The sequence below is a fragment of the Oryza glaberrima genome, chromosome 10 (assembly GCF_000147395.1).
Source record: "Oryza glaberrima chromosome 10, OglaRS2, whole genome shotgun sequence".
Lineage (NCBI taxonomy): Eukaryota > Viridiplantae > Streptophyta > Magnoliopsida > Poales > Poaceae > Oryza > Oryza glaberrima.
The window spans coordinates 6,242,501-6,269,561 of NC_068335.1; the positions used below are offsets into that span (position 1 = coordinate 6,242,501).

The window sequence follows — 27,061 nt, forward strand, 5'->3', positions numbered from 1 at the left end:
AGGGGGAGGTGGGTTGGGATGTTAAGGGGGAGGGGGGTATAGAATAGTTATTCTATAGGGAGGGTGTAGAATAGTCTCACCCTATATATATATACATATATACATAGGAAAATGCTTCTATACTCCCAGGTGTACGTACTTCCGGTTCCATCCACCGTCCATCAGCAGCAAGCCACGATCGAGCCAATTATCGGATCCATCCGCGGAACCCGTTTTGATTTTTGTCGAGAAAAAAAGATATCCAATAATCGTTGATTTGCCCGAACTAATCGGCGAAATTCAGACGCACGGACCGATATAAATTCCTGGATCCCTAGCTGGCGACGGCAACAACTCACTCTCCCCACCCAATTTTTGGATCTAGCGTGATCGATCTACTGACTCAGATGGGGCAGCATAAACCATTGGTGATTCAACGTCGACGACGGCCGGATGCCCGGAGCCATCAACGATTTGGTGGTATACGGTTCTGGGTGTCATCTTCTGGGTGCCATGGCCCATCGCTTCTCTTCATCACCGGCAAAAGACGCGGCGTGTGACGGACTAGTGACCATGTTTTGCACAACGCACCGCTACGAGACGTCGCCGGCGTGGATGCCCACTTCCCACGGCATCCTCAGATTTGGTTTCTCTGCCAGCTACGCAGAAATCCATGCATGGCGTAGTGATGCAAGGTGTTCTTTGCCGTTCTTAATTCTTCATTCATTGTGTAATCACCTTTCTTAATCATCATCCCATTTTAATTGCCAGCGGCGTGGCGTGATCCATCAGCGGCAACGGTGCAAAATCATTCATCCAAGCATGGGCGGGCGTCTTCTGCGCCTCGCATATACTGCAGATGATTGATGCTTGCACATGTATGTACATCGATATCCTATTTTCCTTACCTTTTCTTGCCGATCGAGATCCGAGGATGTCCTTTTTCTTTTCTCTGTTACATCTACAAGGAGAAGAGCCTAATGGTTTGGATGCATCTTCTTCCAAGGTAATTCAAATTATTCTTATTTACTTGATTAATTAACCTCCTAATTTCTTTGGGCGTGCAGATGGTGGCCGGCCAGCCGCCGGCGGATCATGTCGACTCCAACGTTTCAATAGCTTAATTTGCTCTCAACCCAGCGGCCAGCTGCACTGCTATGCGCTGAATGCATTGCTTGCTTTAATCTGGGGCAAAGATGTACTGAAACTCTAGTCAGAATTCAGTGTGCTGCTATAGCATCAAATGAATTTTTCCAGTGATTTTGTTTGTGAATCTGTCATTGCAGATATGTACTTCTTTTCCTGGTGCTACTCGTAAATCCTAATGTATTCTGATTTTTCTTGAGATGTAGTGTGCTCTGTGATTCATAATGTAAGCAACCCCGTACCTACTACTAACAAAACAAAAACAGTATATACCACTACTATCTAAAACAAAAACAGTATATACCACTACTATCTAAAAAACAGTACATACCACTATACTAACTAAAAACAGTATATACCACTACTAGCTAGCTTGGCAGTATGTACTGACCGAAAAAAAAAAGTAGTACATACTGTTTTATTAAGTGATTAGGAATATATACCACTACTAGCTAGCTTGGCAGTATATACTGACCGAAAGAAAAAGTAGTACATATTGTTTTATTAAGTGATTAGGAATGTAGTATACATACTGACCGAAAAGAATTATATATACTGCTTTATCGAGGAATTAATGTAGTAATATAAGCAGTATATAGTACTACCAGTAGTAATAACTGTATGCTAAGTAAAAAAAAATGTATATACTGCTTCCTTGTAAAAAAAACCAAAAAAAGTAGTATATACTGTTCCGTCGAGAAATGCAGTATATACTGTCAAGGAAAAAGAAGAGTATGAACGCAAATTTGTAGTATATACTGACGACTGATAGTACAAACTCATCTAACGAGGAGTGTATAGTATATACTTACTCCCAAAATAATAGTATACTGCATCACAACTAGCCTTATAAAAGTTTTCATACCGACATGCATGGATCAATTATTATAAAACAATTATTTTTCCACCGGCTGATTTTCCTCCATCCGTTGGACATGCATACGTGATTTTTGTATTTTTCAAACCGGCTCATGGGTTTGCTATTGGACTATCCAATAGGGAGGGAATAGGGAGAGGGTGTACATACACCTGGGAGTACGGAAGAGTCATCCTATATATACATACATACATACATACTACATACATATATATATATATATATATATATATATATAGAGAGAGAGAGAGAGACACCTATAATCTCTGCCGTCCGACCGTGGAAAGATTAGCGCGTGCATTGTTATGTGAAGGGAGCGGCCATAGTTGTTAGCACAAGAGTAGGTATGGTTTACGCCTGAACATGACACGCACTGACATACACTGTAACGTAATAAAATCCCATATTGCCCTTTGCTGCTATCAGTCTATCACTAGCTTAGACAGAGCAACAGCAGGCTATATAGGACACTCACCGAGACAGACTGAGTTGGACACGGTGCAGTGAAAGTGGCTTTCACAGCTCGACTAGTCACCCCTGTATGCATGAGCAGTGAAAGTGTTTTTGTCTGCTTATCTTTGGTGCAAGTGAAAGTATGGAGTAATTTTTTACTTGTGATGCTTCATTGTACAGTGGACACGGAAGTCATGCTATTTTATATCGAGGACAGTCGTGTCGAATTTATAATAGGTAAAGATTAAGATAATTTAGTAGGAAGCTACTGTATTCCCTATGGATGCTAGAAATTTTTACATTAATTGAAAGAAAAAACATCTTATCTGCTAAATCATAGTGGGTCCAAAATATATGATATAGGCTGATTGATATAGTTATATACAAAATGTAATTATATCTAAAAAATAAATGTCAAGAGTTATATGAAATATATAGGTATATAAAATCTAGGGAAAATTAGGGTGGCATGGTTGTATTTGTTCATGCAGCTTGAATGACATAGCTATTAAGCGGCAACAATTGGAGCGAGCAATAAGCATATGATTAATTGATTTTTAATTATTATAAGCTTGAAAATCGATTTATTAGAAATTTAGAGTTGTCTTTTTAATTGTCTTTTTAATTGAATTTTAGAGTTGTATATCAAATTAACGTTACGAAAATAAGAGTACTACATATAATCCAAATACAACATATAAATATTAGAAAGAAAATTTTAGAGTTGTTTTAATATGAATATAACATATAAATATATGAAATATTGTTCTGATAACACGTACTTCCTCCGTAAAAAAAACTCAACCTAAGCAAGGATGTGACATCTCCTAGTACAATGAATCTGAACAACCTTTTATCTAGATTCGTTGTACTATAAAATGTTATATTTTTTTTAGATTTAGTTTTTTTTATAGAGGGAGTAGAACTGTAAAGGACAATCCATATTTTTTTTAGAAGTATGGTGCCACGCGTGTGGGAAAATATACCCTACCTTTTGGATCACCAGGCAGGCAATCACTGCATTTTTTACAGTCATGAACCGTGTCATCATTCATTGTACGGGACCTTTTTGGTGGGGTTGCGCAGGGCTATCGTTGGAAAAACGTTCCTCCACATGTACATGGCCTAGGGGGTAGATATATTATCCAAACCAGGTTAGTGACTCATGAGGAGCTTCTCTTAATGTAAGGTGGGCACGTGTCGCTCTAGGACCTAGGGTGCACATGCACTCGCGTGCAAAATATCCAATTCCCATATATATATATATACATATATATACATATACATACATATATACATATACATGTATATATATACATATATATATATATATACATGTATATATGTATGTGTGTGTGTATATATATATATATATATATATATATATATATATAGGAGTTGGCTTTTTTTTTTTGCACCTGGGTGCATGTGCTCCCATATTATATGAGTGACACCTGTCCATCACAGATTTAGGAGAGAAGCATTGTTACATTTTAACCCGAGGTCAAAATGTACCATGTCCGTTTTCTGTCCTTATAGCGCCAGAGAGGATAGGTACACTTTGTACTGTACCCTTCCTAAAATACCCTCCCACTAGTACTCCCCTCCCCCATGGGAACTGAGTCTGTGACCATCTTTCTCCCTCCTTCAAGCAGGAAGGAGTGAGGTGAGAGGAAACCGGAGGAGGGAAGCATGGAGATGACTGCCGGCGCCGCTTTTCCCTTCCCATAGCGGCGACTTGCTCCACCTCCCCGGTGACGGTAGCTCCGCTTTCCTCTCCGACAGTCCCACCTCCCGGCGATGGGAGGTGGACGGCCTTCCTGCCGCCACATTCTGTTACTCGGCACTGGATTGGGAGAAGGTCGCGCGACGCCGACGGGCGTCCGCCACTGATGCAGCGTCGAAGAGCGCGTTCCCCATGCCTACTGGTACGCGCACGGCAGCAGCTGCCTGCCCTGCTTGTTGCGACGTTGAGGCGGCCAAGCGTGGAGGCGAGCAGTAGCTGTGTGCCGCTAGGTGCGACGTCGAGTGGGGGGCTGTGGCTTCGTGCCTGCTTGGTGTGACTTTGAGACAGCCAGGCGACGAGGTGAGCAGCAGCTGCGTGCCTGCAAGATAACGAGCAAATGTCTGAACTGTGATTTGTGATGTTTGATTCATGATTTTTTTTTTGGGTGATTTGTGAATTGTGATACTGAGTTTCTGGTGACGGCACTGGAGGTTGTTGCTACTGTCCTATTTGATTTATTGGGGATTTAAGTTTTCTAATTTGTGATGCTTCTTCATCTCTGCGGGAGGCAGCTAGAAGGTTGATGATTAGTTTGGATCCTTGTTGTTCTATGGTTGTGCTAAAGAATAACATGTTCTGATCTCTGTTCCTTATTCACTTTATGAGTAAAAATCCCATTTTTTCCCGCAGATTTGTTGATTCAGAAGAGGGCAGTATAAGATAAGTAGTAATTACGCTAGCAGGTTCTGTGATAAATGAGTACTGTAGTACTTAGCTGCAATCCGTTTGTTGTTTTCCCTTGCAGAGGATACTGAAGACACAATGCTACTGTGTTTTTTTTACCACTCTCTTTGTTTCTTCCAGGTAACCTGATATGTTAATTAAATTGAGAATGTAAATCATTGTGTACATTTTTATTTATCAATACAATGTAGTATGTAAATAGATAACATCACTTGGTGAATGGAAACATATCTTTTTTTAAAAAAAATGTCACTATGGAAATATCCCTCGTGTAATTTTGACATGTCATTTACAGGTACATCAATCCATTGGTCAAATTATGGAGATATATCGTTTTGCAAATGTCATTTGCAAGAACGAAAAATATGATGTAAATACCGTTCATGACGTAAATGTCATTTGCAATGTATTAGTGGAAAATCTCGTGTAGAGAAAATACCTAAAGTTTTTATGTAAACGAGGGGTGTCACTTACATGCTACAGGTGCAAACCAACCAAAAAGCAAAGGCAAAATTTACCACAGGGCATCCAAAAAATCTGTAATTAGCTGGTGGACACCGCAAAAACGCGAATTTGCTGTCGGAAAAAAAAACTGGTAATTAGCTCTCTGACACTTATGGCCTTATTTTATTATTTTTGGGGAAAACGGAGAGAGAAACTAAGGGGAGAGTACGATTCTGCCCCTGTGCTACTTCGCCGAAACTGGTCGTCGCAATCCATCGCCGCCCTCACCAAAGCTGGTCGGCAATCCCTCCGTGGCGGCGGAGGTGGCAGCACCGAGGCCGTGAGCGCGAGGATGGTGTGGCGGTGAGCGGCGCCACGGATGGGAAGGCCTTGGTGGCGGCGCACGGGAAGGCCCGTGGAGCTCGTCGGCGAGGCGTGGCATCTCCCTCTCTTTCTCCAGCTCCTCCTGTGCCCCTCTGGGCCTCCCGCCTCACCTCCTCCTCGCCTCCCCTGACGCCATCCACGCCGCAGGCGAGGCCGCCCCTGACGAGCTCATCGCAGATCTTCTCCAGCCGGTCCCTCGACCTCCTCTCCCTCTCCAGCTCCCTCCGGGACGCCGCCAGCTCCCTCTCCGCGTCAGCCAGCGCCTTCCCGAGCTTAGCGTTCACCCTCTTGGCGCGTCGCCTCGACATCTGCTCGCCGTCGAGCTCCGCCGCCGCCACGCGCACCATCGCCGCGACCTTCTCCCTCTACCGGCTCCTCCACTCCCGCGCCTCCTCGACGAGCTGCGCCCTCATCCGCGCCGTCTCGTCGCCGCGCCGCCGGTCCTCCGTGGCGAGCTGCCGTGCGTGGGCGCGTTCCAGGTCGAGCTCGGCGCACAGCGCGGAGAGCAGCGACGCCATCGACAGGTTCAGGCCATCGTCGGGGCCCCAGATGCCGACGAGAGCCTTGACGAGCTCCTTGGACATGGCCAGGCTGCTGCACATCTCCTTCAGTTGTGGCACATCTGCTTGGACATGTAATCTAAACGGCGGCGGCGACAGGCGATGCACTCGCTAGCGTGCGGCGTGGTGAGGAAGCACAGGCTGGAAGAGGACAAGAAAAGAAAATAGGGGAGAGGCTGACATCCTTGTCCCACATGGGGCATTCCAGTCTTTTTTGATTCTTTCTCTCTCCATTTTCTCCAAAAATAATAAAATAAGGCCAAGAGTGTCCGATGGCTAATTACTAGTTTTTTATGGTGACTGACCGTAAATTCGTGTTTTTCCGGTGTTCACCAGCTAATTACAAGTTTTTTGGATGCCCGGTAGCAAATTTTGCCAAAAGCAAATGAATGGCAGCCTCACCAAAGGGGTGTTTTCGGTACTCAACAAATGCGTCTGTAGCACATGGTTCACGTCAGTAGTGAGAGAGTACACAGTGAATATAATTATTAGTCCTAAGGCTAGTAACTTCATAGCTGGTACATAGCAACCTAGGCTGCGTTCGTTTGTGTGAGATAGGGTGAGAAAGCACCTCGTTTTCCGCGTGCACGCTTCCCAAACTACTAAATAGTATGTTTTTTGCAAAAATTTTCTATAGGAAAGTTGCTTTAAAAAATCATATTAATCTATTTTTAAAATTTAAAATAGTTAATACTCAATTAATCATGTGTTAATGGCTCACATCGTTTTACCTATCTTTCCAATCTCCCTAATCTCCTTCTCCTCAAACACACCGTGTTATACGTATGCGTGGATCTTGGAGCTCATCCAACGGACTGGATTATGGGTGCAGGTGAACTCGAGCTCATTTTTGCTTTTCCATATATATATATATATATATATATATATATATATATATATTATATATATATATATATATATATATATATATATATGAAAATTAGAAACTACTACCGGGAGTAGCTACTCCCTCTCTATCCTCCCTCAATTCTATCGCTAGCACTAGATAATCCTAATGACTGTTAACGGGTCTAATGAATCGAATACTCCCACCCATTTTTATTTTTCTCGATGGTTAACTTATCTTCTACAGCAGATTTAAAAATTGAACGTAGCCTCCCTAGTTTGTCGTAGATGAGATTTGTTCGGGGATGAGCTAACAAGAGATATATCCGGGTGGTTTTTTCGCACTTATGTTTGTTTATCCACAGGGAGAAAGCAGGATATTTCTCCCGTCGTGAAGGAAGAGCGGAACATTATCGATCTAAAATCGTTCTCTGCGTTTGGATGGTTCATAACCGAACTGAGCTCAGATTAGTAGCCTCACCGGCGGCTGTGTTGCAGATAACGATGAAAGCTCTAGCATATGGAGAATTCCAGTTCTAAGGTTTGCTGTTTATTTTCCATCTTTTGGATTGTTTTCTTGATCGTTTCTGTTCCTAATTCGTTTTCTTTATATTTTGCATTTGAATTCCTGCAGCAGGTGCGAATGTATCAGGTGGTGGTGGCTCTCGTTTATGTTTTAACCAGAAACAATCAGGCTGGACGATAAGAAGTCATGTTCTGCTCCCAGTTCTGCCGTTCTCCATGTTCTGCTACATCTCTAAACCCAAATACAAACACAAGCAGAAACTACCAAATCTGCCACATGTTCTGGTCCTCAGAAATCAGAGAGCAGATCATGCTCTGCTCCAAAGCAGTGCATGTCCATCTCTAAACCCAAAAAAAGAAGTGATGTTCTGCTCCCAGTTCTGTGCCATGATCTGCTACATCTCTAAACCCAAATACAAACACAAGCAGAAACTACGATCCATGTTCTGCTACATCCGCAGAAGAAGCAGAAGAACTTGTACTGCTCCAATTCACGGATTCGTCCGACAAAAAACTACACCACAGACTCGAGGCATATTCTGCTCTCAGTTCACACGACAGTCAGCAACTACGAAACAAAAAGATGGGGCATAGCGGACAAAGATGACAACAGAGAATTTGGATAACACAATAAGCTAAAATAGCTAAAAAAAACGAAGGAAAACTTCTTATTTTTATTTCACTCCAACGAGCAGAAGTTACAGAAAACTCAACTCAAATATTAGTCGCGTTTCTCTCATAGAAAATATCATACAAGACTATAGATAGTTCGTACGACTAATCAACGATCATGCAGAAAGCAAGCCATTATTCCATATGATCTGCTCATTAAACAACTGGCTAAATGTTCTCCTTGGTTACATGTTCGATCGGAACAACTTCTGCGGCGCCAGGGGTGCTCCGCAGCTTCTGAAATTCATGTTGCAAGCTGCGTGACTATTTCTGGAAATGGATGTCATATTTCTAGAGAGAGCGATTCATCACTTCACTCCTGTCACCAGTAGCCATGCAATGCATAGTTGCACAAAACCATTCCTGACCAAAGAACGCAACACACAGTCAGAACCAAACACACAAACAAAAGAAAAATTATAAAGAGCACATCAACCAATTCTAATCTTCGATATGTACCAATCAGTTGATGAGTTCTGCACACACTCGTGTCCATTCAACATACCTCCGTCCTCCCGCACCGCCCGCTTGTGCTGAGCAAAACAACTCGTCGGCAAGGATCAGCCTTTCGCCACCGCCAGCTTCTGCTGCATGTCACCACTCGCCGAGATGCCGACGCGGTTCCACCTTCTTCCACCGTCGGCTTGTGGTGCTCACCTGAACTCGCCGGCGAGGACGCACCAACGGCTACCGCCGCCTTCTGCATGCGACATCATGTGTCGACGAGGTTCCGCCTTCTGTCGCCGCGGAAGGCGATGCAACAGAACTCGCCGACGAGTTTCTGCCCTCTACCCCCAAAAGATTCTGCTCCATCAAATTTCTGCAGAACTGATCTGCTTCTGCTCACAAGTTCCTCCTCTTCTGACCTACCTCGCCGCCGTTTTAAATAGATATCCCGGTAACAACCTCAATACTAACAACTTCCCTAATCAAACGGCCTTGCATGCGTGCGGATTAGCAAGCCTTGCATGCAGAACTTTCAAATGGCCTTGCATGCAGAACATAGCGCCACGAAGACCGCGCAGTGAACATATTTTTGCAAAATAAGAAAAATCAATATTTGATTTTCTACCATGGTGGGTTAGTGGATACCTTCTCTCCTAATGTGAGTGGGGCGAGACCCAAAACCCGATAGGAGGTGGACAGGTGTTGGATGGCTACTATAGGAGGTGGACAGGTGTTGGATGGCCATAAGCTCGAAGGTGCAATAGGCTTGGCTCGAGCTTGGGCAGACGAACTCGCTCGAAGCTCGTTGACAGCCCTACTCTAGGGTTGCGAGAGAGGGAGAAGGGTCGCGCGTGTAAGCGGAAGAGAGGGTCAAGGGAGGAGCTATGGCCGCGCGGGTGTGGAGTGGGAGAGGGAGAGAAGGTTGGAGCAATCCAAGGCGTTGGATCTATGAGAAACGATCTTGACCTATCAATGAGGAACGAGGAGTGTAGCACTCTGTTCATAAATTACAGGATAGATGTGATTTGAGGGAGACTATATTCCTTTTTCTGTTGCAATGTACATGCACTTAACTAGTGTTCAAAAAATTGGGTGCATACTGAAATGACCCGATATGGTCCATAGCCTAATGATGGCCCGATTTGTGTGCATTGGCTGGAACTTAATTAGGAATCGGGCATATAATTGTTTCCTCAAAGGCCGATATAGTCATCTCCAAGTTGTACATGGACCGGACCGATAAAAAAACCGTGCCGGCCCATGAGCAAGGAAACGTATAGCAATGTGTGAATCTCCACGGTGATATAAACAAAATTGTTTCGTCTGTGAGTATTTCTTTTTCTTTTAATCGTTTCCTCCATGAATTGCTTCCATCTATTTGCGTGATAAACTCAAAATCCCACCGTTTCACTTATACTTATACTTATAAGCTAAAATTTAAATTTAAAAACTTAATTTTAAAATTAAATTAGTGGTGTTCTTCTTATAATTTATTTTACATCATTTGGTTTTTAATCGCTAAGAATGTGTACACAAATGTTTTTCAATCATTTTATTTTACACATGTGAATGTTTTTGCCCTCAAATATAAGTATAGATTAAGTGAAACGATGGGGGCAAAAAGTTGACGGAAAAATACAAATTATGACGAGTTTACGACAGATAACTCCATTAGTTTTTTTGTCGGGTCCATACACACTCAAACATGCACCTGCTATCAACCTAGCTAGTAAAACAACCTTCAGTTGGCTTCATTCGTTTGGATTTTACACGATGCCCAAATGACCCGATTTTTGGCCGATAGCTAGTTAAGAAACACAGGTATCGTACACTTGTTCCCTCACATGCCGATATATATATGGCATTTTCGAATTGTAAATGCCAGAGCAAGGCGGCCTATCCGCCTATGAGGTAAGAGCTCACTATACGCACTTCCTCCGATCAAATATTTACATTTACACTAGCTAAAACCCATGCATTGCAACAGATATTACAAAACATAAAAGCAAAAGAAAAATTACAAGTTTCTAGCATATTTAGTTGATTATGCATATAATGACATATCCAAAGCAAAAGCATTCACGTGTGGGGACTTTATGATCAGACCTCATATGTCAGCTTGTGTTGAAGGCGGACTCGACCACCACTAGCTTCATTTAAAGTAGTATAGATGTAAAGTAAATTTCACAAAATTGTGAGTATTATAGTCCTAGTTATACGAAATCATTGGGTTTAATTTAGCACGTGACACACAATAACTGTAGGTATTATAGCATAGCCCTACGTATCATGGCCATATAGTTTTATATAACCACATATTTGACCAATTATCCTTGACCAATTATTCTTGATCCACAATTCCATAAAGATGTTATTGTCATAAGTGCATTAACGACCTATAAATTATTGAGTAACGTGCTACGTTACTGTACTTACGCAATAATATTACTACTGAATCATAGTAATTAGTTATAATTTTCTTATAATTTTCACAGTAACGTAAGTGATTTGTTCTTACAAAGTTTCAACAGAGAAATAGAACAAGCAAACAATAACATTTAATCACATAGAATCAAATGATGAATTGGTTAAAAGAGCTTGCAATGAATCATAAGGTTATTGGTTCAACTCTTGATTTTTGCCATTTTATTTTTTAGTTTTCTCTCCAAAGTGAATTTTCTCAGAGGGAGAGGGAATAAAACAAAGAGAGGCACTGGGAAGAAAAGAGATCGATGAAGGGGGGCGCCAGCACGAAGAGAAACAGAAGGGGAGAGATCGAGAAAAAAACTGAGAAAGGAAGAGAGAGGGAGAAAAACAGAGGAGGCACGAGAGAAGAGATTGAGGAAGGGGGCGCACGGAGGAAGAGAAACAGAAGGGAAGAGAAACAGAAGGAGAGAGGGGTGGGAGGGTCACCACGCATGAGAGAGGGGGAGGGGCAGCATGGAGGAGGAGGAGGTCGCGCGTGCAAGAGGAAGAGAGGAAGGAGCAGGGCACAGGAGAGAGAGGAGGGGAGGGGCGGCACGAGGGGGGAGGAGGCTGGGATGTTGGGCTAGAAGCAGGCCCGTCGATGGCCATATGCCATATAGGCACCTGCACAGGGCCCCCGATTTTTTGGGGCCCCATATAAATATGAAGGCCCACTTCAAGTATAGCAATGCAATACAACATCAGCTAATAGGCAATAGCCCAATGGTAGATCAACAATGCTAGGCCCGGCGCAAATTCATCACCCAAATTCAATACTCAATACGATGTTGTGCGATCGTTATTTTCGTCCTGCTGTTGGTTGCTGAGCTATCTAATTCCGTGTGACACCGATTTAAGAGACGAGACGACGAGACGTCAATCCCAATTCCATGCATGCACGGCGATCAAGGCGGCAGCGATACAACTTGCTGCTTGCGATTCCAACGCTTCGAGTGGCAGCGGCGACGGCTTTGCCTTGCTACCTTGTCTCGTATCCTAGCTCCTGCCTTCCTCCTCCTCGCTCGCTCGTCATCGTTGACTCGACCCTCAACAGCTCGACCTCGGAGGCTCAGACGGGTAAGATTAAACCGTGATCTAGTAGATGATATATCGTAAATTCATAATATTATAACACATATTGCATCTATATAATTGAGTGAAAATATGTTTTATTTATATTAGACATGATTTCTTAAATTATAGGGCCCCACTTTGCATTTCACCCCGGGGCCCCAAATTATTGGAGACGGCCCTGGCTAGATGGGAGGGATGTGAAGAATAGATATACTATAAGGGTGTAGATTAGAAACATATTCTATAGACACAAGCTTTTCATGTATACTCCATGCACACAAGTTATGACGTGTCCACTGCCTATTATCTCCCCTGCAGCTAGATCACACGACAGCGGTAACGTGGTGGTTGACAAACCAGGCCATATAAAGTACTAGTAGTCCATGAATACATACGGTCTCTACTATATATGATGAGTTGCTGACACGCGCCATTGACTTTGTGAAAAGCCCCGGCTAGGGAAACGACGACATTGGCATGTGCACGATCGATTCTCCTGTGAAAAATTTGGTTTTCTCGCACTCAATCGATCCTCGCGTCCTTAATTTGGCTTCTTGCACGTTGAAAGGTTTGGCATGTGCATACTGCATACACACGAGATGTACCGATCAAAATGGACCGTGAGTCCGTGACGTCCGTAGAGGTAGATGAGCAGGATCCAACTGTCACGGTGTCCTGACGGATTGACGGATGCGTGAAAACCTGATTTAATTTCGCCAGCCTAGAAATTCAGCCAGTACATTACTCCCTCTATCCCATAAAAGCAACCTAAAACCGGATGCGACATATTTTAGTACTACGAATCGATTCGTTTTTTATGGAACGGACTCCCTCCCATTTTAAATGCAGCCATAGTTTTCCGTGACCAACTTTGATCATCCATCTTATTTAAATTTTTTTTAAAAAAAATTAAAAACATGAGTCGCACATAAAATACTATTCATGTTTTATCATCTGATAACAACAAAAATACTAATTATAAAAAAAAAATCAAATAAGACGAACGATCAAAGTTGGACAAAGAACTCATAGTTGCACTTAAAATGAGACGGAGGGAGTACTTCATTCGTCCTATCCTGGCTGCGTTTTTTCTCTCTTTACTTAAAATTTAAGTTACACACATCATAAATTATTAAACGGTATGTGTTCTAAACCTTTTTGTCTACAGTAGAGTTGCTAAAAATGATATTACTCTATTTTTTAGTTTGTTGAGATACCGTTTTCCGTGTGGAATAAAAAATTCCCAACTACTACTTCTGAATACAGTCCTAGTACCAGATTAAACACAATCTAAATATAGCAACCTGATACTCTACCATGTAATATAACATAGTACTATAAATCTGGATATGTTCAGATTCGTAGTATTAGATGGTGTCTAATCTAGTGCCAGATTCCTATATTTTGGTACGGAGAGTAGGCCGTACTTTTATCAACGAGTAAATTAAAAAGAACTAATTACGTTGTTCAATTTAGAAACTTTTATTTTTTGCAAACCATTGCTGTCTAGATTTTCAAAATAAAACATTTAGTTACTTATTTTAAAAGATAAAACTTTTGGCCACGCGCCATCGGAGATATGTTGCGAACAAATCTTGCGACCTTATGAATAACAGCATAGCTGTGGTGTGACAACAATTATTTGCTTTGCTACAGCTTTTCGCAGGCATCATAGTATAGTTCCAATGGTATAGCCGAGAGGTTCGGATTTAGAAAAATATATGAAAGAGATGTACTATAAAAATTGTATAGAAAAGATAAAAATTAAAATGGAAAATCAAATACTCCCTCCCAAAAGTGTAAAAGCTCTATCGAAGTGTCGAACTAGTTACACCCCTCTGCTGACTATATTGTTTTCAAGGAGGGAAAAAATAACAAGATGTGATACTTAAAATAATACAAGCAAACTAGCCGCAAAATAATTTTTCGAGGGGACTGCCAACAAAATTTACTGACTAATGTAAGATCGAATCATAAGAACTAAGCCAACCAGAGGAAGGTTAATGGTTGGAATACCAAAAACCCAAACTTTTAGCGAAAATAAAAATTACTCTGAAATTCGATATAGATCGGTCTGACCGAGGTTAATTCACCGGTCTGACCGCGCTTGCACCGCCGGTCTGACCAGTGTTGATCGCCCGGTTGAACCGCCCTGGAATCACCTCTGCCTCCTGAAACTGTCGCCAGTCTGATCGCCTTGTGTCCGCCGGTCTGACCACTGTGATACCGCCGGTATGTCGTCGGTTAAAGCGCCGAATCTGATGAAACACAAATTGAAGAACTCTCAAAGTAGATGATAACTTTATTGCTTCTCTCTGTGTTTACAAAGTGCACCAATAGCACTCCTTACAAAAAATCTCGACTAAACTCAAAACCCTAACTAAATTATCAACTCAATTGCTCTCCAAAGCGATACAGCGAAGCCTCACGCTCCCTCCCTATTTATACCCAAAGTAAGCAGCCTAAAGCCACGAACCAAACTCATACTAGAAGTCTTAATCCCCATAGGAAACCCTCTAGTACAAGAAACAAACTTTACATAACCACCCATACCAAATTTGGACTCCTTCCAAATTCGACTCCGCATCTCATACGCACACAATACCTCCATCATATGCCATATGGAATCTTCACCAACCACATGCATTGAACTCTAGCCTTAGTATCCCGCATGATATCTGACCACCACGGACATCGCCTTACCACCAAGTCGACTCCCGGTCCATCACCGCAAATACTCCCCCGAGGCATCGAGTCACCTACACATGATACAAACAAAGAAACAATATTCCGAGACCAAGCTATCCCCAACTTGACTCATTAGTAGCAAACAACAGTATTACATACGCATAGTTTCCATCTAGAAGCCATAACCATGAAACAATCACGGATATCCAAACGAACAACCCGAAACCGAGGCCGGTCGGTCCGACCGGCACACACTGCCCGGTCTGACCGGACCCAAAACACAGCAGATCACCTGTGAAATCCAATTATCCCCAAAACCACTTCGTAAATAAATTCCTAATATCAAAACCAATAATCTCCAATGCCAATTGTTCATCATAGAATAACAATCAGAAACACCTTTGATTTTACAACTAACAAGGATTATAATATTTAAAGAGCTGAAATCAAAATCTAGAATATAATCATCAAGTTTTGGTTAGAACTAACAATTAAGATTAAAAATTATAATTCTAATTAGTAGGAGTTTGGAAAATCAGAAATATGATTTTTTTTGAACTTATGATTTTAGAAAATATTATTTATCCTTATCATTTACATTGTGTACTTAAAGTTCGACATTAGATTTGAAATTTGACTTTATGCATTAAAGTTCTTACACTTTGTTGTTTAAGTAAGATATATAATTTGGTAGTTTAATTAAGATAATTTAGCATATCAGTCATCAGTTGGTCATACTCAGTCTTCTTCTCTTGTAAATACTCCCTATGTCACATTTTAAATGCACTTGCGGGTTTCCATGTCCAACGTTTAACTGTCCGCATTATTTGAATAGTTTATAAAAAATAAATTAAAAACATAAGTCATGTATAAAGTATTATTCCATCATCTAATAACAATAAAAAACTAATCATAAACAAAATTAAATAAGACAAACGGTCAAACGTTGGACACGACAATCCATAACTACACTTACAATGGGATAGAGGGAGTTTTATGTTGGTTGCTATGCTAAATCTCTTCACTTAGCTTCCAAATGTAGCTATATATATCCTCCCTTACTAGTCGTCACTTAGTTTCCAAAGAAAAAAAAAGGGAGAATATGCTAAGAGAGGCTGATGTATCTGTTCCACTAATATGGAGAGTAGAATTTGACCTAGGGTGTTCGAGTTCGCAAGAAATATTGAGATAAATCTTTTGGAATTAATGCTAGCCAAATAGAGATATGGCTAGCGAAATTTGGCTAATCTTTAAGAGATGCTCTAAACAAATGTTCATGGCATGGCACCTTGGCCATCATAGAAGATCGATGTGTTGATGGTGTAAACAAGCAATCAAATGACTTCCTTTTGGGGGGCGAATTGAATGGCTACCTTAATTTATTAGAAAACATTTTCTTGCGATTATACCTTTGTTAAAAAGCAAGATCGATCTTGCAAAAACTAGATGACAAACACTACGAAGGAAAAAGCCGTGCCTTTAGACTTCATAATCTCGCTGTCAAAATGAACAACGAATTAAAAGAAGCTAGGTCATTGGTCGCCGTTGTCTATACCCAACACAGGAATCTAAGAATTAAATTATGGTTTACATGAACACCTCCGTGTCGTTGACGTTGCTTTCTTTTCATGCGTTTAAAAATAATTTGCAAAAAAATTAAAAGTGAAGGTGGATTAATCTGTACTCAACACCAACCAAATCTCTCTTGAAAGACACACAAACAAAAGGATATCATAACAAAACAGAGAAAGACAGACACACACAGGACTAATGAAGAGTTAGATTGCAAGGAGCTATCACGTGACGCCCTTTGTTGGACTTTGATTGCCATGTCAAAAACATAAAGTCAAGTGGAATACTCACTCCGTCTCAAAATAAGTGTTGTTTTAGCACTGTTCATATTTAGGGCTTATTCGTTTCAAAGGAATTGCAAAGGAAAAACATAGGAATAGGAATGAGTTTTAAACTACCATTCGTTTTATAGGAATACACCATAGAAAAATTATAGGAAAGTTTTCCATTCCTCCATTTTTAAAGGAAAAGCATAGGAAAAAATAATCCACTCCAACCTAATGTTTGCATTCCTTTGGTTGGATTACTCAACAACATAGGAAAAATTCCTGTGTTTCTCAATCCATAGGTTTGCATATGTATTCCTATAGTATTCCTACGTTTTTCCTATTCCTACGTTTTGAAAATCCTGTGAACCGAATGAGCCCTAACGTTTGACCGTTCGTCTTATTTGAAAAAAGATTATGATTAGTATTTTTATTATTATTAGATGATAAAATATGAATAGTACTTTATGTGTGACTAATTTTTTTAATATTTTTTATAAAATTTTCAAATAAGCCGGATAGTCACAGCGCTAAACACGGATATCTATGGCTGCACTTATTTTAGGACGGAGGTAGTACCTAAGAATATAGCAGCTCTAGAGTGTTGTTTTAAAAAAATTTATATAGTTGTAAAAATAAACCTTGTCAGTATACTTAGCATAACAAATAATGTTACCGCACGGGGGCTAAAAGAATGTGACATGGCAGTGATAAGGATGCAATGACAGCGTTATTAAGGTAGTTAGGTTAATTATATTGTCATGCCATTTTTTAATTAGAGCCTCTCCAATATTTGCAAGAGTAAAAGTTATTCTTCTAAAAATATATTTTGGAAATTTTATTTCAAATGGTTTAAAAGATATATAAAATTTCCCGCTGTACCTCATTTTCCACTCAACTGCTACTACGGATTATATAATTTAATTACAGTTGATGAGTGTACGACGTTGCTCCCAAAAGTTCTATTCAAGATTGCCCATTCATAAATTAATAATCCTCCAACCCATGATAGCGTCATAATTAGCTTCAACGTGCAGCTGGGAACCATCAAATTGGATAACAACACCTTTCAATGCGATTAAGTATAGCAACCTTACTTAATTAATTTTTGCCTTAGCTCCCGGTGCACGTAGTTCCGTGCACTAGGCCTACCAGATTTCACGTGCATCTGCTATGCCCTACCATTTACAACCTCCATGATCCTAAAAATTACTAAGTATAAGCATTATTCACCTATATTATCTTGTTAACTAATTATAACCGTAAGTTATGTTCTTAACCAATCATAGCCTTCTTCTATTTAATTCCACTACTTTTTTAATACCATTTCTAATTCTGAAACTTAATATACATTTTGTACAATTCATTAATTTATGAGTAAAATGAAACTTTCATTTTTCTAACACTAAAAAAATGAAATTACAAGTGAAATGAGCGTAGCTCAACCAGTTAGATTTATTGTGGTGGAAAATCCACATGGTTTCAAGTCATAGTTCTTTCAGCGGTAGGTGATGTACCCATCGACAACGAGATGCTCATGGTGATGAATAGTTAGCGATGTACCCATTAACAATGAGACGCTCGTGGCGATTTGTTAATCTGAAAATATGCTAGTCTAGTCTTCCGAAGATGCTATAGGGATAGAGTGTGTCTACGCGCGCGCATTTCTAGGGATGAGTGTGTGCATGTTATAAGCGTCTACGTTTGATCTGTGTTTCTTAGAAAATTACAAATTAAAATGAAATTAAACTTCCTTTTCTTCACCAACCACCATCAAATCTTGGGGAATTTAACTATTTACCTTTTTAGGTTTGGCAATTATCCAAATGTCATTCTTAGGTTTGCAGTTATTTCTTTCGCTTCTTTAAGATGTGGTCTCTTAACTATTTGTCACTTTTGCCTACGGGGCATGGCAATGTGGCAACCTAGGGTGAAAAACGGTGTGGGACCCACCCGTCAGTCTCTCCTCCCCTTCATCTCTCCCATGTGTGTCCGTGGCACCGCCCTGATTCATCACATCTACACCTCGTCGATGCTAGCGCCGCCTCACCGCGGACCACCGCTGGAACTGCCCACTGGCCAACGCCGGGAGACCACTCACCGCCTAGCCGACATCGTCCCGCATCCAACCACCGTCAGCGGCCCGCAACGACGCCAGCACTGCCCCGCTACTCCACCATGCTGGCGCCGCCTCACAACCGACCACCGCTGGCACCACCCCGCAACTGATGCCAGGGAGCCTCACCGGCACATCCCTCCACCAGTAGTCCTCAGCAACTCTTTCACACGGTCATCACCATGCGGGTGTGCCAGATGCACGGCGTCGTTGCATAGCCGACAGCGAGGTGGACGACTGTTGGAATAAATGGGCTAGGCCCAATTTAATTCAATTAAAATCTCAAGAGCCCACAAGTAATGTTAGAGAGAATAATATTGCCTTAAAATTGAGGTGGAAGAACCTCAACTTAAATAGGGTGATATTAGCGATTCCCTGTTGACCGGTTAAGGTGATGGTTGGACTGCCACATGCATGCATACATGCCGAGTTGGCCTCGGCCGTGGGCGTAGCGAGGCGAGGCGACTGACCGAGCCGAGCCTTCCTGCTGCTCTTCCGTTTTGTAACAGACGAGAATAAAGTCACCATTAACAAATGAAATTCATTGTGTTGTAACCTCCACAACAAATGAGAGATTCATTGTGTTGTAACCTCCACAACAAATGAGAGATTCATTGTGTTGTAACATCCACAACAAATGAGAAATTTATTTGTTGTAACCTTCACAACAAATGAAAGATTCATTATGTGGTAACCTTCACAATAAATGAGATTTATTTTGTGGTAACCTTCACAACAAATGAGATTTATTTGTGTGGTAATGGAGATCTCTCTCTCTACATATAACGTAAGGCAGAGGCTCTCAAAGTGTGTCTTCCTCCTACTATTGTTCCTTGGCGATACTCTCCTTCTGTTCCTGCGCTGTCTTTCTGTTTCCCCGGTTCTGTTCACCTGCGCGCACAGGTGTACGGGACGAGCAGGTGCCTCCGGAACTCCGTCCGCTTGAGAACTTGCACGAGTAGGCGGGCGATCAAGTTTTTGGGTAGCGCTTCAAGCGCGACTGCTCCTATTCTTCGTTCTTCGACGACAACGTTGCATCTTCCTCTATTTCTGCTTCACCATGGCTTCTGCTGGAGAGAACGGAGGAGACAACATCAACGGAGGCAATACGAATGCCTCAACATCTTCTGCACCATTCTCTGGGTATAAGATTCTAACTTTATTTGATTTTCTTCTTGTTATTTACATGTTCACAATGTTATCCATAGGATTTCAATCCTATGTGAATGTCAACGATGTCTATGCTTATTTTACCTTAAGCATGCTCATGTTTATGTTTAGCCTTATCACTAGATCGCTTCTCATTGTGTATGTCATGTTTATTGTCTTAATATTTTGGATTAAAATATGCCGAATTATGATCAAATTTCCAACAACGACCACAACATCTCCACTAGCAATGGCGAGAGGGGAGAGGAGGAGGAAAGCTGCGTCACATTGCACAGACGCGTGAGCCTGCATCCAAGCCGCAACGATGTTGCACGGTCCCACTCACCCATGGCCGTAAGGCGGCGCTTCAGCCATGGTGCGCAGCTTTGCCCCGTAGTGATGGTGCTCCTCCTGCTCATCTCCCTCGTCATCCTCCATTAGCTCCTGCCTCTCCTCGTCCTCCTCCTCCAACAACAGTGGTGCTGCGGTGCTTAGCTCTCGGCTGTGAAGCGATGCCAGCTAGGCGGCGACAGGGCTCTCGGCGTCAGCTGCTAGGCGGTTCGGGCGGTGGTCGGTTACGAGGCGATGCCGACATCGACGTGGTGCAGGCACGATGGAGCAGCGGGGTGGTGCCGGTGTCGATGGGGGCCACGGATGCGCATAGGAGAGATGAAGGGGAGGGATAAACTGACGAGTGGGCCCCATGCCATTTTTCACCCTAGGTTGCCACGTTGGCACTTGTGGTCAAAAGTGGCAAATAGTTAAGAGGCCACATACTAAGAGGGAAAAAAAAAAGTAACTGCACACCTAGAAGAGTATTTGAATAATTGCCTAATTTAAAAGTGGCAAATAGTCAAATTCCCTTCAAATCTTGTGGCGATTTTTTTTAAATTACACAGTACAATACACGCACACTCATTAACTACTTTTTGTAAATAAAATAATTTTATAGCGTTGTAATGTTGTTATTATATAATATTAACACTCGAAGTACATCCCTTCATTAATGCTAGATTAACGGAGGCATTTTACAACGTTTAGATTTCTCTGGTCCAATACTATCTGATTATCTGTTTCTAATATTGAACTCGCTCGTTTAATTTGTTTCTGCACATGGTATGTATAATCAGTCCTAGCATAGTAGGACCGAGTTAAATCACCCAAGATTGGTTTTAAAACACAAATTTAAGGTGTCCCAGAAAAAAACACAAATTGAGGTGGTCGACATCCACCAGCCAATACTCTTCTTCTTTTTTTTCTTTAAAGCGAGGGCTAGCTTTGATTTGGCCGGTGCTAGAAGCTGAATCTCCGTAGGTCAGACAAATAATTTAAGTCTATCCTTACGTCTATACTCTCTCTGTCTGAAGATAACTTCATTCTTTTAGTCTTGAGTGTGCAAAACAAAATAGATGAAGGAAGAAAAAAAATAAGTAGTGGTGAAAAAAAATAAGTTAAAGATTGGTAAAGTGTATTGAAGGAACAAAACTCATTTGGCTTGCTGATGATAGGTAAGTTATTTTGAAACAAACAAGATAAGGCAAATATTAAGTCATTTTAGAATGGAGGTACTATTGCAGACCCTCTCCAACCCCAAACCCCGATACCTAACTGGTTAGAGCCACCGCTGTCGTCATCGAATATCAATAATTAAGCTCGTCAGAGCGAGAGAAGAATACCGTAGTGCACAAATCTTTAAGCGGATCAGAAAGTCCAAAAAATGTAAATTGGAGTTTCCATTTTATGTCGAAATGACATTAGCAAATATTTTTGATAAATTTGATCCATGCCATTATAAATTTATTGTATTAAAAAATATCACTAATATTCACCTATATGTAACCAATCGATTGCAATACTTTCAAAATTGCATAACGTCATTTGTATGTATCACATGTTTTGAATCGTTTTTCTCTATTGTATTTTTGGATGGACAAAAATACACAATCTGCACATGGGACCCACCGATCAGTTCCATCTTCGTCCTCCATCCCCCCTCACTTCTCTCTTCCCCGTCTCTTCACCTCTCTCCTTGGCTCCTCTATTCTCAAGGCTACCGGTGGCTAGAGGAGGCGGCGTCGATGGGCCATGGCTATGCAGCGCGGACAGTGAGAGGGTGAGGCTGTAGTGACCTCATCAGCGAGGGAGATGAAGGCTAGGGAAGCTGTGTCATTTGGGTTGAAGCCCTTGGACGAGCTTGTTGACAACAAGAAGGAACTACGAGATGTCAATCGCGTCGTCAAGCTTTTCCTTGCGGGCTTCGCAAGCGTCACGGATGAGGATGTGCCGGATTTGACAAGGATCTCATCGAGAGTGGGAAGAAAGCATTGATGGTGACGCGCACACCTCATGTCACCAGAGAGGCGAGGCGATTCTCGACGGTCGATGAAGGTCAAGATTGAGTATCGGATGACAACACCCTCACTCGTCTAGATCTCGTGGATGTTGCCATTGACTTGTCGCAGATGCCTCTAAAACTATCGTGGTCCACTGATGTCTCGTATAGTTGGTCGTGTGAGAAAAGGGTCGGAGGGGGCCACCAACGTGTTTGGGTTCACCCCCGAAAAAAAAACGTGTTTGGGTTCACAGTCCTCACCACCACCATTGTCGAAGTACTGTGCTCTACTTGGAGGTTTCTACTTGGAGGTTTCTTGTTTACGTATTGGTCCTCATCACCACCAGATCATGGCGAATAGGAGAGACACAGGGGATGATGCTAGGGCACACAAGTCATCGAGGTGGAGAGAAGAAATAGCGAGCGATATTTTGGTTTATAAGAAAATACGGTATGAAAAAAACTGGTCGAAGCACATCCCATATATATATATAATGGCACGATTCAATTTTTAGAAAATCCCTCCGTTTTAGATTATAAGTCATTTTGATTTTGCTCAAAGTCAAAAAGCCTTAAGTTTGACCAAAGTTTATTAAAAAATAATAACATATTCAACACAATATACACTATAAAAATATATTTAATTATAAATTTAATGAAAATAATTTGATGTTGTAGATAAACTAATATTTAAATATAAATTTAATTGTAGTTTTACGCCAAAGTCAAAATATTTGTAATCTCAAACAGAGGTAGTAGTAGTTGGCACTGAGTTGGTTTTACCTGAATTTTTTACATTTTGGTCCTTTTTGAAAACTTATTTTACAAATAGACCCCTGGGAAAACTTAAACCAAAAATGGTCCTTTTTGGGGCGCCAGAGCGGCTGGCGCCGTACCCCAACATGGCGGCGCCAGCCACACTGGCGCCGAGCCCGTGCCACCGTGGCACTAGGGCTGTCCGGAGGTGCTGACTGGGCAGAACGGGGGCGCCAGCCAAACTGGCGCGGCACCTCATACCACGGCGCCAGCATGGCTGGCGCGCCCCTCCTCTGCGGCCTCCCAACTTTCTCCCCCCCCAAATTTTTTTTGCCAAGTCTGTTCTGCCTCTGGGCAAAGGCTGGCGCCCAGCCCCAGACCGCGGCGCCAGGGTGGCTGGCGCCGCCCTCCTCCTCGCCCGACACCCTTCTGCCTCCGGGCAAAGGCTGGCGCCCAGCCCCAGACCGCGACGCCAGGGTGGCTGGCGCCGCCCTCCTCCTCGCCCGACACCCTTCTGCCTCCGGGCCCGGGCTGGCGCCGCCCTCTTGGACTACGGCGCCAGGGTGTCTGGCGCCGCCCTCGTCCCCCACCGAAACCCTTCTGCCTCCGGGCTACGGCTGGCGCCGCCCTCCCCGACCGCGGCGCCAGGATGATTGGCGCCTCTGCCTCCCTGCAAATTGAAGATATATATTGCACAAATGTACCAATTCACAGTTCGCAATTCAAATCACAATTCACAGTATCATACAGACTAAAACAAGTTCCAATTGCACAAATCACAATGCCAAAAGTCCATCACATATTCGACACATCAAACAATGCCAAAAGTCCATCACATATTCGACACATCAAACAATGCCAAAAGTCCATCACATATTCCACACATGAAACAATGTCAAAACTCCATCACATAGTCCTCACATAGTCCATCACATTTTATATCACATAGTGCACCACACATGTCATACTACCAACAAATAGATTAACTTCATACAAATCACTTCTTCTGTTGGCGCCGAATAGCTTGCGAGCCCGGAGTGTACCTACATTTGAAAATCCAGTGTTTAAAACATTTTAAAAACAAAATGAGGGAAATCAAATAACATTTGAGAATGGTAAGCTCATTTTACCTCTTTTTCGCTGCCCGAGTGGATCGCAAGTTGTATTGCGTGGGTTGCGTCCTGTCACGCCCTAAAAATCACCTAAATTAAAAATGCATTGTTTAAATCATTTTTAGAAATTAAATTAAAAGCCTACAAGCTAAACTCTAATAATCTAGGAAAAATTTTCAACATAAAAAGGAGCTAGATAAAATTTTATTAAATACTTTGCTTGTTCCTCTATTTTCTAGAATTTTCTGGGAATTATTTGAGCAAGGGAAGTATTTTTAATAATTGGAACAATATTTCACAAAATATTTTAATTAAAAAGTTCAAAAAACCCTTCCTTAAGTTGTTGGGCCGTTTTTGGCCCAACACTCCCTCTCTCCCGCGCGGCAAAGCCGGCACAGCCCGTCGCCGCCGCCCCCTCCTCTCTAGGCACTGACATGTGGGGCCCACATGTCAGGCCCTTCTTCCTCCTCTAGCAGCCGGCCGGCCGAGCCAAGCAAGTCGCCCGAGCCGCCCCTTTTCTCCCTCAAATCCGCGTCTAATCCGGCCATCCCGAGTCCGATTGTTAGGGGGGTTTTTATCCCCACATCCTCCTCTATCTTTCCCCTCAAGAATCGGAGCAAATGGTTGAGTATCTTGCCCGAATCGAACTCGTTTCGAGTTTATCTCCAAAACCGAGTTTTTGATTTCCCGGATCGATTTCTTGCGGGAGGAGTCCGATCTCTTCAATCCAAGGCTATAAATAGGACCCCATAGTCCTCCTCTTTTGTTTGCCCCATCTCCCGAGTTCTCTCGTGCTCCGTAGCGCCGTCGCCACGCCGAGAAAGCCGCCGCCGTCGCCGGCCGACGCTCAGCCGCGCCGCGCCTTCGTTTCCGTCGTCGCCGCCGCTTCCCCTCGCCGCCGTTAGGTGTGCAAGGAGGTGAGGAACCTCGGCCGCCCTCTCCCCGCTGTCGCCGGTCGCCGGAGACCCGTCGCCGCCGTCGACCGAACCGCCGCCGCCGCACAAGCTCGCCGCCGGCCGTCATCGGTCGTCGTTAGACGTGTTGGTGAGCACCGTTGCGTTCGTCTCGTCGTCCTCTACGTGTACATGTCCTCCAAATTCGCAGCCGACCACCCTAGCTCCGGCGAGGGTGCAAACCGAGCCGGCCACCATTGATGATGTCATCATGACATCATCATCTTTTCCTTTTCCCTTTTTCTAATAGATTAAATCTTCGGAAAATCATAACTAAATAATCGTAGATCCGTTTCAGGTGGTTCAAGTTGCTAAATTTTTCTAAAATTGAGATCCACATGCTAAAAATATCCACATGTACTGTTAATGCTTGTTTTTGTACTGTTTTGTTGATTTTTGTTTAATTGCTTTAGTTTCCGACGTTCCGGAGGAGAGCGTTTCTGTTGAGGAAGGTTCCGAAGCGTTTGCGGAAGCCCAAGGCAAGTCACACAGATCCCAAACAACCCTTTGAGCATGTTGAACCCGTTTAAAGCTATTATTTTATTTCAACTATGCATTATTTTCGAATGTCATCGGGTGGTGAACCTTTCCCAGTTAGTTATTGGCCGAAGATGACTTTATTTTCCTATGGGTTATAATTTGATTAGCGTGAACCTTATATATTGGATTGGTTCAGCTAAATGCTATATGTATGTTTGCTTAGCCATGCCTAGAAACATTAGCTAACTAAAGGGGTTAAATATAAATTATACTATACTGTGATTATTAATGATGGTTATAATAAATGGTAGCTCACGATGGTTAATCGTGTGATGTTAATTAATTGATAATTAAAACCTGGTTAAGGTGGGTTGTGAGCATATGGTTTTGATGGTTGTGCTCATGACAATTAAGGACCGGTTCGCGAGCTACTGTTGTGAAACATTTATCGTGCCAACCACAAGCCAGCGTGGGCAACGGCTTTATCTTTTGTGTAGCATGATTCATTATAGTGTGCCAGACTGTGAAGCGGCGAGAAGTCCGTGGGGGTCGCTGGGGAGTCCATTGCCTCTGGTTTTGAGGGGGAGATTATGATCCAGGAACGGTGCACTGTGGTGAGTTGTGTTGTGCGAGGGGTATTGTCACAGTTCTTTTCCGAGGTACCGTGGTGGTACTAAGGCGCATGGTAACATGTTGTGGGATTGTGTCTTGTGGGTACAGTGGTACACCTCTGATCAGAGTTTAATCTATTCGAATAGCCGTACCCGCGGTTATGGGTGAGTTGAGCGATGTTTTTCGTGATTAGTCTCATATTACACATTAAATGGTAACGATGTTAGTTAATGTAACTCCTGGTTTGGAATGGTATATTCCTAGTTTGGAGGTTTAATTTGTTCAACTGGGGTTGGTTGTTCAAATGAGTTTGGGCCTATGCAACACGGGTGTGTTGTATGGTGTTTATTTAATATTGATTAATTATACAACTGTTTTACTATTCTCTTAAATATTTGTTAAATGCTGTTATGCAAATGAGCTATATTATGCCATCCTTTGTTATCCTGTGCACTTGCATATTTGCTGTGTGGCTTGTTGAGTATGTCATATGCTCATTCTTGCAATATTCAATCATCAGAAGAGGAGTATTTCAGCGAAGGTGATGATCCGAAGGATTGAGCTTGTTCTGGTTAAGATGCCTGTGGAGTGGAGTCGCCATAGCTGTTCCGTAGTTTGTCATAGTTTTATTTTTTTTTCCGCTGCGTAGAAGGTTATTCTTTGAGAGGAACTATCTACCTCT

General features: G+C 42.3%; 1 long non-coding RNA gene and 1 pseudogene across 1 annotated transcript; one reads left to right on the top strand and one right to left on the bottom strand.

Moving 5' to 3' along the window:
- Window positions 1-359: 359 nt before the first annotated feature.
- LOC127785609 (uncharacterized) lies at window positions 360-1,292 on the top strand. Its single transcript, XR_008019805.1, has 3 exons — window positions 360-674; window positions 751-857; window positions 1,047-1,292. It is a non-coding gene; the product is annotated as an uncharacterized LOC127785609 (long non-coding RNA).
- Window positions 1,293-5,007: 3,715 nt separating this feature from the next.
- LOC127785787 (uncharacterized) lies at window positions 5,008-20,572 on the bottom strand (annotated as a pseudogene).
- Window positions 20,573-27,061: the final 6,489 nt, after the last annotated feature.